The sequence below is a fragment of the Archocentrus centrarchus genome, chromosome 19 (assembly GCF_007364275.1).
Source record: "Archocentrus centrarchus isolate MPI-CPG fArcCen1 chromosome 19, fArcCen1, whole genome shotgun sequence".
Lineage (NCBI taxonomy): Eukaryota > Metazoa > Chordata > Actinopteri > Cichliformes > Cichlidae > Archocentrus > Archocentrus centrarchus.
This window is the reverse complement of record NC_044364.1, coordinates 8,104,625-8,119,959: the sequence shown is the minus strand read 5'-3', so window position 1 is coordinate 8,119,959 and position 15,335 is coordinate 8,104,625. Positions and strand designations below refer to the sequence as shown.

At 40.2% G+C, this 15,335-nt stretch overlaps 1 protein-coding gene across 1 annotated transcript in view; it reads right to left on the bottom strand.

Annotated features, from left to right (window-relative positions):
• Nucleotides 1-15,335, bottom strand: part of shisa9a (shisa family member 9a) — a 46,791-nt gene that overhangs the window by 22,120 nt on the left and 9,336 nt on the right. The gene's annotated exons all lie outside the window — the stretch shown is intronic.

Here is a 15,335-nt window from a genome sequence, read left to right as displayed (position 1 = left end):
AATCTATAGTGAGATGTTACTCCGATAGGTGCATATCTCAGTCCACTTGAGTTGTACTTTAAAAGGTTATCTGCGCCGGCGCTAATCCCACACAGATTATCCAGCAATTCTTATAATGGCCATCGCCGTCCTGTGAGACATTTTCTCTCTGCGTACAGGCAGATGCAGCCAGCCGTTTGTAACGGCATTATAATATGTTACTACAGTTGACTTCACACGCATACTTAAAGAAATCTGCCTTGTGGCGTCTACTTTGCATGAGTGGATGGAAACAACTCGCATGTGAAGGGTGTTTGAGCAAATGAAATGCAAAATAACACCTCCAGATAAAAGATCGGTTTATCAGACGCTTAAAACCATAAGCCCTCTGCACTTATGAGTGCTGACAGATGTGTGGGAGAACACCGGGTCGAAGACAAAAAAAAATAAAGTTGTTTGGAAATAAAAAGCTGCAGAGTACCATCTAATAACTGCAATTTTATATCAGCAAGAAATCAAACAGTACATTAGCTTTGTGTAGACAGCTACAGTTTAATAAGTTTTAATTAGTATGACAGGCAACCCAGAGCCCTAGTAGGATCTTCTGGTATGCTGTTTCTCCCGAACAACTATTGGCCCTAATGTCACGTTACAGTTATTCAGCATGCTGAGCATGCTTAAGCTTAGTGGCACAGCAATCCTCACAGCAGGTCTCATGTTTCCGGACCTGATCGCAATGAATTCTGGATGATGAGGTGTTCAGATTTCATCTAAGCTCAAATACTTTGAGTTGTGAAATCAGAGGAGAAATAAATGGTGTGGTGGATTTCTACAATCAATTTAGTGCCAACAGGTCAAACAATTTAAATGGTCTGTCAGCTTTTTTTTTTTTTTAAAGGCATGCTCCCTTAAAGAAAATTTCCTTGCTTGTTTGTGTTTTTTTGTTTTTTTTAAATGTGAGCATTCCAGCTTCTGTCACACGAGCCTTGGGCGGTCATCTTCTGTGGCTACAGGCTGGGTGTTCCTCCCTGTGACAGGGCTCATCAGTCACCGGGCCACAGACGGCGAGAGAGACAGGCGTTCATTGTAAACAGAGGAATAAATACCTGCTCCACTAAAGCACATGATTGACAAAAGGCAACCCTTATTCATCATGATGATGGAGCACCACTCAAGGAAATGGAGCATCCACAATAACATCTTTTGTTTTTCTCAATGATTTTCTGTGTCTTTCATAGAAAGTGCTCCGTTTTCCAATCTTTCCTGATTCATTCAGATTTTTTGCCAAATAGAGGTCAGCCTCTAAAAACTTACTGTGTCCTTTATGTTTGACTCTTCTACCTTCTTTATTTTCTTCCCCTGAGTCTCCTTTTTCAAGCAGTCATTTGAGTCTTCCTGGCCTTCCTGATTGGCAGTGCCACCTTGACTTTCTGGCCCCCCCCCCCCCCATGCAGTGTTATGAGTCAGCGGTGGGACTGCCGCTCTATCAACTGAGGGCAACATGCTGCTAGAGACAAAGCAAGACAGACAGAGTCAGACAGATCAGGGGGGAGGCAATGGAAGATGGTGATGATAATGATGTGTGTATCCATGGGGGCTGACACCTCCGACAACATGTCAACAATGCCGACCCCAGATACCACAGGGGTGAGACAGACAGGACACTGCTTCCAACAGTTGCTTGGAAGAAATCTCTCAAGTAGTTGTGGTATTATGTTGACAAAGTAAATTAAAAAATATGCGATCAAACTGAATGAATGTGATATTTTGCTGGGATTAGTTATTATAGCAAAAGTCCAATATGCTATATTGTATTTGGCTTGAGTAGAATTAAAGGGCACTTCATTGATTTTTACACATGAAGTTCAGTTCACTTGTCATAAGGAGTAATATTTAGCTTTGGCTTGGGCTTGAGACTAAAGGGCCAGATTTACTAAGGAAGGCTAATAAGCATGAGGTGGCTACAGTCCGTACACAGAAAGGCAATCAGTAATCAATAAAGAAGTGATGAAGAATGAAGAATTGGCCCTATAAGCAGAACAGATAATGGAATTGGGATCAATGATATCTGCACAGCTTCTTATTTGTAGTGTGACAATAACGATACAGTATAAGCATAGATTTCCTGGATATGTTTCTTTCAAGAAACAACATAACAATTAAGACCAGAGAGAGGCAACTGAAGGAGAATCCATATTTCCTTACACTGAAGCAAAACCTTTAGCGTGACACCGAGAAAGTGGGGGGGTGGGGGGTGGATGGGGTCTTGGAAGTGAGGGCAACCCTCCGTGAATGGATCCTGATCACTCAGAGTGCAGGATTCATCTAAAGAAGAGCTGTTTTATTGCAAATACTATGACCATATGAACCTGGGATGTATTTAGAACACAAAGCTTGATTTTTTCTTTAAAGATATATTTTTTTTTGGCCGTTTTTGCATAGTGTACAGTGGAGAGAGACAGGAAAGTGGGAGAGAGACAGATAGGGGAAGACATGCAGCAAAGGGCCACAGGTCAGATGTGCACCCAGACTGCCTGCACCACAGCCTCCTGCATGGTCTCCTGCTCACCCACTGAGACCCCCCCCCCCCCCCCCCCCACACACACACACACACACACCAGCAACTAGGAAGCTTTATTTATTGTTAAATTCTGATCGATCAGGTGTTTGTTTATGAGGTGTTTACTGTTGCTCAATTTAAAGGAGCGCCTGATTTCTTTTCTGCATGTAATTTTTAATTTTTAATGTAATGTACTCACATTAATACCTGTATTTTGACAGATATTTCAATATGTTACGTAACAGATATAATTAACAGATATAATTCAAGAGAAGAAAAAGGATACATAAAAGTTGATTTGTAAAGTGTGACAGAGCTGCTGTATGTGTGCAAACATCTGCTGACTAAAACCATTCAAACTGAGACTTTTTAAATTCTTGTTTTAAACCAATTTAGGGTCAGGGTACTTTATTTGTACCTGTAGGTAGATTTGGGCTGCAGTAAGTTAAATCCATCTTCACATGCACATTTCCAATACAAAACATAGCATCATTTAGGATAGCAGAGCTATGATTTCTGTGCGGAAATGTGAATAAAAACCACTGGACTCACTGTAACTTTAAAAGTAATTTACTGACTGTAATACAGCTGGGGGTTAAAGTGAGCTGGGACAATCTGGAATGGTGTTCTGGCACCTTCAGTTAATAAGCAGTTAAATCTGATAGGCAGACTACTGTCCAATGAGTTAATTTTTTGTGTGCTGCCCCCTGGTGTTGCTTTCAGTGACAGCATGAAGATACCTGACCAGTTATAAGAAATGAAATCCCATGGCTCACTCACACCTTCAGCACTTTCCTTTTTCTCTCATCACACTGATGTGTTCATGATGCAGATGTAAATAAAGTTGTGGTTGCAGTACTTCTGCATCTAGATAGCCAGAAGAGCAGTAAACATAACAAAGTACTGTTTATGTTTGGGGGGTGGGGAAGGGGTGGGGGGGTGGGGGTGGAAGGTAATTTCAAATACAAACAGCTAAACAAATATGACCAAACACACAAACTGTTTCTGTGCACATTGTCATAAAATCTGTCTGCTGTACAGCTGCTGTACACAAAGAAAAATCTACTAGAGCTCACAAAAAATTTCTACCACACTGCTGCTTTACCACACTTGATCCTAGGTTTCCCCCACCTACCGAAGCCCACTTTAACCGATTAATATAACATATGAGTACTTGACAAATAGTTAAGAGATGCTTTTGTTTGCAGTTAATTTTTTTTTTTTAGTAAACTGGCTACTATAAAGGCTACTATTGCAGTCTGAAAGGGAAACTCCTACAAATGAATATGCAGCAATGCAGCTGCAAAAATAAGTCTACACCTTTCCATCAATAATGTTTCACAACACATCTCGATCCCCCTCACATTTACTGAAAATCTGATCCTAGATTTTCTCTGAACGCTGTACTGTAAACAGTATCTGTGATTTTTAAGAGGAGCTGACATTATGGAGGCAAAACTGTCTGACAAAGACACTACCAACTGTACTGTGGTGAGGTCTTCAGTTTTCTCTATGTTTAAAAACAGCATCATTACCAAATTAGACACTGGAATACATTCAAAAATGGAAAGAAAAGCCTCTAAAACACATTGAATGAAGCAGATAAAATCTGTTTTAAAAAGCTTCTATTCATATGAAGACCTTATTCTAGATATTTTAATGTTGTTAGCCGATAGCTGCTTCACGATACTTCCTTCACTTAACACTTAATCCCATAAACAGACAGAAAGCAGGATTTTGCAAGCTGACATGTTAATTAAGTGTAACCACTCTGATTTCAACCCTCCTCACCCCTGTGGTCTCTGGTCCAAAGTTTGTCCCACTGGCTCCGCTAAAGAGAAGCTTTATGTTTAAAAGCTTTAGTCTGCTGCACCTGGCCCTTGGGCTGATCCCTGGCAGATTTACGCATCAGACCACAGCTGTGAGGGACTTTTTTTGGCCTGCAAAGACAAGACAGAGGAGAGGGCAGATTTCCTCTCACAGGGCAGATTTCCTGCAGTGAACAGCAGAGGGATGAGAAATGCATGACAATAAATGTTTGACTCAAACAAAAAGGACTGTACTCAGTTCACCTGATATCCGAACATTGAAATGCATCCCAGTGTGGGGTTAACAAGCTTTTTCTTTTTTCTTTTTTTTGCATGGCGAACAAAGCAAGGGCATCTAGGAATATATGTCTAGCTACAATAAAATTACGCTTTGTTAAACTGACCTGAAGCACAGCTTGAAATCATAATCCAGAGACATAATATGTTTTGATGCAGACTCAAAACTTTATGGCCTTTAGAAGTTTTGCAAAAACAACACTCTATCTACGCTCATTTCTCGTCCTTGCTGCTTTTTCATGTTTTGCATGTGTCCTGCAAAAAGCCACAAGACAACGCATGAATAATGAAGCGAATCAAGGCGAGGGTACATAATAGCCTTTCATCTCATGGCCCTTTCCTGCACTAGCTAAGAAACACAAATTGTGCCTTCTGTTCTGCTCTCTGGGGGCAATGTGACGGGAGGTTTTTCCACTTCGTTGTGGCTGCAATATGTTTTGGTTTTTGCATGTACTTCACTGGATAGTCAAAGCATAATTTCCTTAAAGTTACTGTGAATTGGATGCTGCAGTGGTGATGTGGCATTAGTTTAGTGAAGGGAAAAAGGCTGCTGCAGGGCCAGATTGAACGGCTCAGTGTTTATAGTGATCTCTTCTTTATCTCTGCCTCTGTGTTGTGGCCATATGCCTGTCTGATATCAGCACATGGTAGGCAACACACTCTTGCCCATGTGCCTGTTTATGTACCTGTTTATCTGTCTTCTCTTTCACTGTGAAGAGAGCCTCCTCCTCCTTTCTCAGTCCATCTGTTGTCAAAAGCATCCTGAGTGTTTATCTGCTCATCTCGCTGATGTTTTTTGGTTTTTTGTTTGTTTTTTTGGTCTCTTTGCAGCTCAAAAGAGAAGAAATGAGTCAGCATGCTTTCACTATACTTGTATACTTACCGGGGCATCTGATACCTTTCACACTGCTTTCCCCCTACCTATTAAAGATGTCACATTTAGGAAAAGAGGAACATTATTTCAGGATGCTAGAGTGGTCCTCCGAGATCTCCCTGCTAAAAGGGGCTGTTAGCCCACAAATGAATCCCACATTTCACCGCAGGAGCTGTCTCTTCATCCACAAAGATGCCCTGGTGACATTTTATTATTGGCAATACAAACTAAAAACAGTATTTATTGATGGCCTGTGCTGAAGAAATTAAATCAAGCAAGGCATCCATACTCTCTCAGAGAGTGAAGTGAAAAAGGAGAGAGAAAAAGTAGGTTACTGAAGGAAGACCGGCTGCCTCACTCCATTTGTAAGCAAGGCAACACAAGCATTGGCAGGGTGCAAAGTGTACTGTGTGTGTGAGTGTGCGTCATTGTGTTTTGTCTGTGCATAAATGTGCCTGTGTGTCACTGTGTCTTTGTGTAAGAACTGTACAAAGAAAAACAGAAATAGCAGCATATATTGAAATCATACAAGTAGATGTACTGTAAGAGCGCACATGGTATCGCACATCTGCTCCAACGAATGGGCGCTCTTTGTCACGTGGGTGTTTGCACTTGCGAGTGTCCATTTATGCAACAGTTTAGAGCGGATTTTTCCATGTGAATGCCTTTGTTCGTCCATGTGCTTTTGTCGCACAAGTATGTGCTGAATGCTATGTGGTGCCATTCATGTGAGGGTATGTGCAAGGCAATGATCCTGCGGAGTGGCAGTGTAACTGTCGACTCTTCTCCATCGCTCCGTGTCTTGGCAACAGGGAGTGTGAGGGAACCGTTGCAAGCAGACAAAGAGACTTCCATCTGCCTGACGAATGCTGCAGAGAAGGAAGGCAGGCAGGCAAGAGATGGCTTCTGTGTAACAGCATGGGGGTTATAATTGGGTCATAAGGAAATCCCCACATGGATGACCCTCCTCCAACCCAGCTCCCATCCTGCTAGGCAATGCCTGAACTGCCCTTCAAAACTAACCCTGAGGCATGTAAGGGACAATCATTTTCCTGAAAAGACTGTCCATTCCAACAAGTTACTCACGCACGGCTATATTATAATTCCATGAAGCACAGGCAGACACAATTGGCTTTCTTGCTGCTGGTTATTTGAAGGCTTCTCACCAAATCCACTGTGAAAACTAAACACACAGTATTGACAAAATTTAGACTATGTTAAAATGAAATAGCATGCACAGCATGTAAAAAAAAATAGCACCCTATTTGGTAAGTCCATAGTTGGCTGCATGCTACAAAAAGGAAATAGCCTTCATGGTTTCAGAGGTTTTCATTAAGAATCCAAATCAACTTAAGTCTGCTGCAGTCAGCTTAAATGTCTCAACTAATAGTGCATTAAAAGCATATAAGATGCATGCAACCTTGAGCTACTTCAAAATAAAACACAATAACTTCTCACTTTTATTACTTTTATTACAAATAATGCATTTGTAACAACTTAAATTGGTCATAGCATTTTTTTTTTTTTTTTTTTTTGCTTTATCTCATCATTATAGGGTAGTTATAATTATAGAATAATGACACCATCCATGTTAGATTAGGATCTTTTTGCTTCACTTTCTGTCTGGCACTGGCTACATTGTCCAGTAAAATAAATGGCCAAACTGAGATACTAAAACAGTGTTTTATTCAGTAGCTATTTGGATCTTCTCCAGGTACAATATCACGGACGATAAGCTCATAACAGGTGAAACACTGAAAACAGGAGGCAAAGAAGACCTCTTCCAACAGAAAAAAAATGGTGAACCTTGGACAAGCAGATGTCCCCCTCTGATGCAGAGAGGGTTCACAAAAATTATGTTCAGTATCCATTATTCTTTCAAGCCTGTCTACTTACAGCTGAGTCACAGTAAAGCTGCCAAAAGGTTGAGCGTGCAACATCCTCAACCTGTGCCCAAGCAATTGCCATCTTACTAGGATTGACTGCAATAACTAGCAAACAGAATAGTGAAGGTTTGCAAATAATTTATATGAACTCTGAAAAATTGCCAACACGCAGCAATCAGTCTGTCAGTCTTGCACTCATCAGCAACGCAAACGCAAACCTCTTTGCAAAACAGGTTTCAGTTGTTTATTGCTATGTGAAAGCAAGGTTGCAAAGCACCCGAGCCATTTTACAGCAACTTGTTGCAGCAACTGTGTCACTGTTTGTGGAGAAATTTCTGAATTTTTGTTTCACAACTGTGAGGTTCCGGCTGGAATGTAAATAATTTATGTGGATTTCTGTGTATATGGACAACAATAGCTTTGCAACAGAGGACAACAGATTTGCGATTTTTGCCAATTTATGACAGTTAATTTCCATATCATCACAAACAGACTGCATGTAATTGCCAAACTGTCTCCACTCAGTAGCAAACTAACAGGAGACTGACTCCATTTCATTCCCTTTTTTTTGATGTCCTCACACACCAAAGTCACTTTGAAGACAGTAACTGACTGCGAATGGTCACAGACCTGGTCTCCATCTTTAAAGCACACATTCAAAGGCAACAAGATCCAAGTTCATTGCGCACATCACAATAATTTTGGTCATGCCTCAGTCTCCAACAGTCTCTCTTCTTTCCCCTAGTGTGACTGTAGTAATAGTACAACTTGATTTAAACAGAATACTCAAGTGTTAAAAACTGTCCGTTGACATTAAGTTTCAAAAAATTAAATTACAGAAATTATGGAAACAAGTAGTTACAGTATGTTTGTGGAAATTTAATTCCTTGGATGAGTTATTTGCTGCAGGAATCACTAAGGGTAAAATGCAATAGACTTGCTGTTCCACCATCTTTGAAATAGTTTGACTTTTTAAGTGCAACTGATTCACTGATATACTGTACCAAGAATGGTGTGAAACAGAATGCTGCAACTTCTCGCTCAGAGGATCAAAGGAGAACATCATGAATCCTGCAAACAACAGGCAACTTCACCCAGACGAATCACTCACACACAGACTTAAAATACCTGGATCCTATACATCTCTGACTGGCATAATCTTTCACTTTGTCTCTCACTTCTGTTACTTCCTATGCATTCACACACACACACACACACACACACACGCACACACGCACACACGCACACACACACACACACACACACACACACACACACACACACACACACACACGGCCTCATTCTCATGTCTTTCCAAATGAACTAAATCTAAACTGGTTAATTATGAGATTCATCGCTGTTAGCACCTGTTAGGTAATAATGCCAATCACTGCCTTCTGGGAGGAAAATTATCTCCATAAAAACATGGTTTAGCTAGCTTCATTCTGTCTTCTCTCTCTCCTCTCTCTGGCTTCCATCTTCCTTTCTCTCTTCCCTGCTTATTACCTCTATCAACTTGTGTGCCCTGTGCCTGCTGTTACTAAATCATCCCAGAAAATAAATAAGCACTGCTATAAACAATGTTGCCGCAATGGCCACGCTCGTGGATAAAGCAGCCGAGGAATTCCATCAAACACAGATGGGCAGACAGTGTGGGAGTGTGGATGTGGTGATGGAGAAACCTGAGATGTTCATTGGCAAATGCAATCAGAAAAAAGATAAATAATTCATGACAGAGCTGATGCTTGAGATGGCAATGGTGGTAGCCAGAGTGGTGGTTGTCAAAGCGAGCCTGTAGTCTCTGTATATTGATATTCAAACCAATAGCATTCTATAAAATTTTAAGACATGCTGCAAATTTAATCATAAGCCAACCACTTGGTATGAAAACCTTCACTCCATGGTTGCTGCAGCTGTACAGTCAGAGCCAATGAAGGAGGCTTCAGTATATGTTTGAGCTTCTTCTCAGAACTAATACATGTGTGGCAGGCTGCAGATGTGTACCGTGCAACACGTTTGTCAAGATAATCGTGACAGTCTTATCAAACAGCTATTAATTTCAATTCAGTTTTATTTATATAGCGCCAATACACAACAGCAGTCGCCTCAAGGTGCTATTAAAGGTGTCATAGAGTACATAATGTACACTCGCAGCTCTCCCAGTTAAACAACCATATTGGTGGTTTTTTTTGTGGGGCCATTGAGACTGTTGGTTTTGGTTTATTGGTTTAGGGCACCAAAATAAATTAGTTAGGGGTTTAAAAAAACAGATCATGTTTTTGATAAATTTTGATATTTTTCCAATATTAATCCATATTAGAAACTCAATTTTCTTACTGGGGACAATTTAAACCCCATCTGTAGCTGAGAACCCCAGTGCAAATTTTATATGCACTTATTGCATGGTTGCTCGTGGTTTCTTGTCATTAAAAACTAGCTAAAGGTTGTAATAATGCTTACACAAATGGCCAAATAAATAATAAATGTAAAAGGCAATGTAATTTAGCAAAGTACCAGGAAATAGATACTCTGGGTCAAGGGAGGCACTCATACATAAATCTAATCTGTTGTGAGGGCACTGTTGCATGTCATGGCTTATACATCATTTATGGCTTCTTCTTGATTTTATGGTATTACAGGGCCCTGTGGAACAATGTACACAATCAGAGAGGAGGCGAGGATGAGAAAGGAAGAAGTATGAGATGAGCAAAGAGGGAAGTAGCTGATGGCGGGGGATGTATTGAGGGAGCAGATTAAAATCGATACAAACATACAGCCGGACCTCTGTGACTCAGGTACAGCAAGATGAATTTCAATATGATGCTGAAACAACATGACACACAGACAGGCATATGAGCAAAAGGTCTGGGTGCCCCTAACACTACAAAGCACACCACGCATTTATATACGTCCATTAACACACAAAAAGAGAAATCAGGGCATTTCAGACATGGATGAAAGTTGGACTTGAGGGATAAAATGAGTACTTGAGACTAGACTGCATAAAGACTTAACTTGAATCAAGTTTTGAGCTTTTAACAGCCTTGCTTGCAGTTGTTTTTAGTGTTTGCATCTTGTGATGATTGGCTAATTTCTCCATTTATCTCCAGGTAACATCGCTTCCTGTGATAACAACTTAATTTGTCTCGCTATCTTGGATAACGAAGCTTGTTTTCTTGATCGATAAACTATTTAGTTATCACATGAAAACAAAAGGTTGTTGCCTTCTTGTTTTTCTGCTTCTCCGTCATCGTGCGCCTAAAATCGAATATTAGTGGTGATTCACACTTTCACATTAAGGGGTGATTCATTACTAATTCACTTTAACACAGATACCAATATGCATTCTATTCTCACCAAGCTTGTTTTTCCTTCTCACCTTAGTAATATTTCACTGATGCATGAACCATAGCACTCAGCAAAACAAAGGTGTGCTAACTTTTACCGAGGGAATCTGTTCACTGTTATACTGCTTTTATTAATTAAATCAAATGTGTCTCACTTGCTGCATGATTTGCAAAGCACCTAGCAGCTGCTTTCTTACTGCCTAACCCTATCAGGTAATGATTGTAATGAAAAATAAAAGTTAATCAAGTGCTTTTTAAATGTATGTATGTGTCCTCTCTGATTACAAAAAAAAACATTCATGTATGGCGTCTTGTCACCTGTAGCAACTGATTAAAGCTTGATTTATTTTATCACTTGTATTTCAATCATGGTCTAACGGGGCAAAAATTGATTTGTGTCTTTTTGTTAGCGATAACAGAAGCATGTAAATGAATGTTACTAAACAAAAAGAATAAGGGCACGAACTCTGGAAGAATTTGGCATAAATATTGTTGGTGAAATATTGACCTGCCATACTTGCCTTAATCGTGCTTATGCGCATTTCTGAATGATGGGAAATCATGACCAATATTTCAGGTGCAACCGCTTTAAGTTTTCCTTCTAAATAATGTGGTGAGATCATTTAGTCTTACAGCATGTCTCTACAGATTTTGTAGAGGTGTCTCCATTACAAGTTAATACAAGTATATAAGCTTTCTTAATAAACAGGTCTAATAGTTCATTTTAGTTCATTCTCTATTTTATGAATTCTTTTATTAATCTGGATTTCAGATGAAGCCAAGAATGGCCGTGCTTGCCGTGTTTTTTTTTTAATGTCTTCTTTAATGTCTTTTTTTTAATGTCATCTTGAGATAAGTATGCATGCAAAGCTTGTTTTCAGGATCATCAAATCAATCAAGTTCCATCAGTGAGGAGAAAAGCTCTGAATGTTATCTCAGTAGCACTTACTATTATACCTCAGTAAAAATGCAATAATATCGGCAAAATAATAAGGTAATAATATGAAAATAACAAGTTATTACCACTTAATTACCAGAGTAATAGAGTAGAGTAAATATCTTGTGTTAACAGTGATTATTTTTGAGTAATATTACACTGAAATATTACATTGAATGTATGTAATTGTGTAATAACAGGCCAGAAACTAGGGTGATAATTTGGAAACAAACACATGTTGATGAGGCATATGTAATAGTATAATCATAGTATAGCAGTATATTAGTAACCAAATCATAACCTGCCAGCAATAAAATGGTAAATTTGTGCATTAGAATGTGTATACGCTGACTTGTAGTATTAAGATAGTATTACCATATAATCCTACTTATGTTGTCAAAGTTGCAAAATGTAAAACCACCTGTTTCTATCTAATTCTATATTAATTAACTATCAAAGCAAACTTCAAGAGGTGTGATGATTACCTGGAAACATACCAGTTTCTATGTAATAACCAGGAATCAGTGTCTTGATACATGCTCTATCATCCAGGTAAGAAAATTCCAGAATGTTTGATTCTGTTCATCTGGATGTAGCGTTTTCAGTGGGAGAAACGTTCATTCACAGCAGAAATCATGTTTGCATACATTTTTCCTGTGCTGGCTCCATCGGCACTTGGTGATTAAAACTTTGAGAACCCCTGAACTAAGTTCATTATGTATACTTTTTAAAAGCTTTATTTGCAGGACTAATTGTACTTTGTAGTTTGCCTTTTTCGATAGGTTGCTAGGTAACCAGTGCCCCATCCCCCATCCATCCCCCCCCCCCCCCCCCCCCCCACACACACACACACACACACACACAACACCATTTCTGACAGAAAAATGTACAGCTGTCACGCTGACCACCGGATAAAGCGAGAAATTGGTATCCCTCATCATCTACTTGTAAGACTCTGCCGTCACATCAGTACTGTTTCCTCCCAAAAACCGAATGGCTTGATGAATGGAGACTTTGACCAGTTCAGGACTAAATGAATATTAAAGCACCCGAAGCCACGTTGTCCACACAGAAAAATGTTGCCATTGTATTCTTGGCGGTGGAAACACAGTGGGGAGCTTTGTCTGAATCCTATCTGGTCTGTGGTCTTTCACTTTCATACCAGGCGAAGCTTGAAAGATCGATGGTCTCAGATATAGATTTCCTCACACGTCAGCTGTCAGCTTCAGTCTTCCTTTTTTTTTTTCTCCCCCACATTCATTCTTTTATCATCTTTCTTCTGCACTTGCACTCTTCTATCTCATCTCATTTTCTTCCGTTACTTTATTTGTCTCTTTCTTCAATCTTTCACACTTGGCTTGTACAGCTACTCTCCATCAGGCTCCGAATATCAGAAAAAGAGGAAAGAAAGCACTTTCAGATCCTCTCCGTTTCCATTTCCCAAGATTCCTTAGGGGGACTGATTCAATCGCTGCCTGCTGGTAGGGTTGACAGTGACATCTAAGGTACATCTCCCTCTCACCTCTCCTTTATGCTTCTGTAATATCCCTCCACTCACTGCAGAACTTTGTGCAATTTCCATTTCTGTCTAGTAAAAAAGTGCCTTTCTTGTGAAACTGGAGATAATTATCATATCTGGAAAGACATGCAAACTTCTATGATTAGGTTGTCGGGTAGACACTCAAGGAAAGTATTAAATCTGCATGCAGTTCTACTCATGATGACAGACCTAAATATAAGCTGAATACTTCATCACAGGAAGGCTGAAGTATATTAGACATTACTGAGCTGGCACTTAAATCAGTGTGCTCACTGATTTTCCAATAAGATAAGGCCTGTGGGATTATAAAGCTCATTAAGTTGCTTTGTGTGCTGACACAGTGTCATGCCTGTGATCTGAATCTGATGAGAAGATACTGAAATGGTTCATTTGCATATATGTACAAGACAAAACACAGTGGTCAGTGAAAATGAAGGAAAACAATCCAAATTTCCATGTTAAGTACACAGAGTTGCCAAACCCCAAAAGACCATTTTTGGAAAGAAGGAATCAAAATCAGCTTTGAAACTGATCCTGCGCGCAGGTTGATCATCGCATGTGTTCAGGCAGATCATCAAGTCAGGCTCAGCACACAATCTCAGTAGATCGACTGATAACAGCTGATCTCGGTGCCAACCCACATCAGCTGATGTGCCATTTGATACCCCTCTACACATTCAAATGGGAAATCTCATGTCGTGCGCATCGTTTAAGCTGTTTCAGCCCATAGTTGCTGCTGCATCTGTGAGCTGGTGTGCAATCCACCTCAATCCCAGCTCCTCATTTTCACGCTGTCTTCATGCTGAGACTGTTGTCACTGATTAGCGCTCTGTTCATACTGAGTATCTTTCACCTGCATTTTACAGCTACTTGTAGATGCTGGCTCTAATCCCGTTACTGTAACTGCTGCAAATAGTGTTTTTGTGCTATTGTGTGCAAAAACTGACACAGTTTGAGCAACACAGAAAATGCAATGCTCATTAAATTTCCCTTTGCACAATACGAATACTGCGTCATTTAGCTATATTTGGCTATATTTGGCTATTTTCAGATCAAAATATGAGTGGAAAATGCATGCAAATGGACACAGGTTAGGCACATTATACTGTAAGAATTTTCTTTGGATGCTTGGATATCAATTTGTAGCACTTAAAATATTCTTTTAATATTGAAGTGTTGCAATCCACCATAACAGTTCTAGCTTTTTTTCCCTATACACTATAAACTTTTGGCTGATTGAAAGTCTCACTTGTAGCATTATGTATTCAATCTGTGTGCTCTCCTTGACTCTGTCCTGTGACACTGAGGTGATCCTGGCTGTGTTATGCTTTCTCTAACAGTGCCAGTCTGGGTAAAATAAATAAAGACAACATCTGACCTTTTCTGAAAGAAAAACTTCTAAAAACAGTTTGATCTCCAGGTTTAAGTCCTCCAAGGAAGGAGAGCTGCTGTTCAGTTGTAGACTCTAATATTTCACAAGGCAGAAAACTGATGGAACGTAACAATCTGAACATAATGTTTTTATCAGGGGTTGCCAACCCTGTTGCATATACCATAAATTGTTTCAGACATAAATATATTTCTGCCTCTCTGCGGTATAATTTCATATAGAAAATAAAAACAGAGACAACACCAGGAGCAGAAAAAAATTTGTTTCTGTAACCAGCTACTGCCATAGGAGACAAGTAATGCCAAGAGAAGAGGCAACAGTGGCCAGAAGCTGAGCGAGGCTGAGAGCAGGGCGATTGCGGCAATCAGAAGGGTAGAAAACAAAACTCCTTCTCTGTTTTTGTGAGGCGTTCCAGGCTGGTAATTTGCAAGCAGGCAGACAGGCACAGGATCTGGCGGATTGAGAGCCCAGCATCGTGACGCATTTCGCCCAGCCACATGTCCCCTATCCATGGGCCAGTGCCCAGCAGGATGGGTGAGGGGGGGGGGAGCGGGGGCTGAGATTGTGTGTGTTACTGTTTTTGTGTGTCCATATGTATGTATGAGGATGGGAGGTGTTTGCCAAGGTGGCCTAACCTCCTTGGGCTAGGTTGGTGAGCAAGCCAGACCATACTGAAGCCTGCAGGCAAAAGAGAGAGACAGAGGTAGAGCTAGCTTT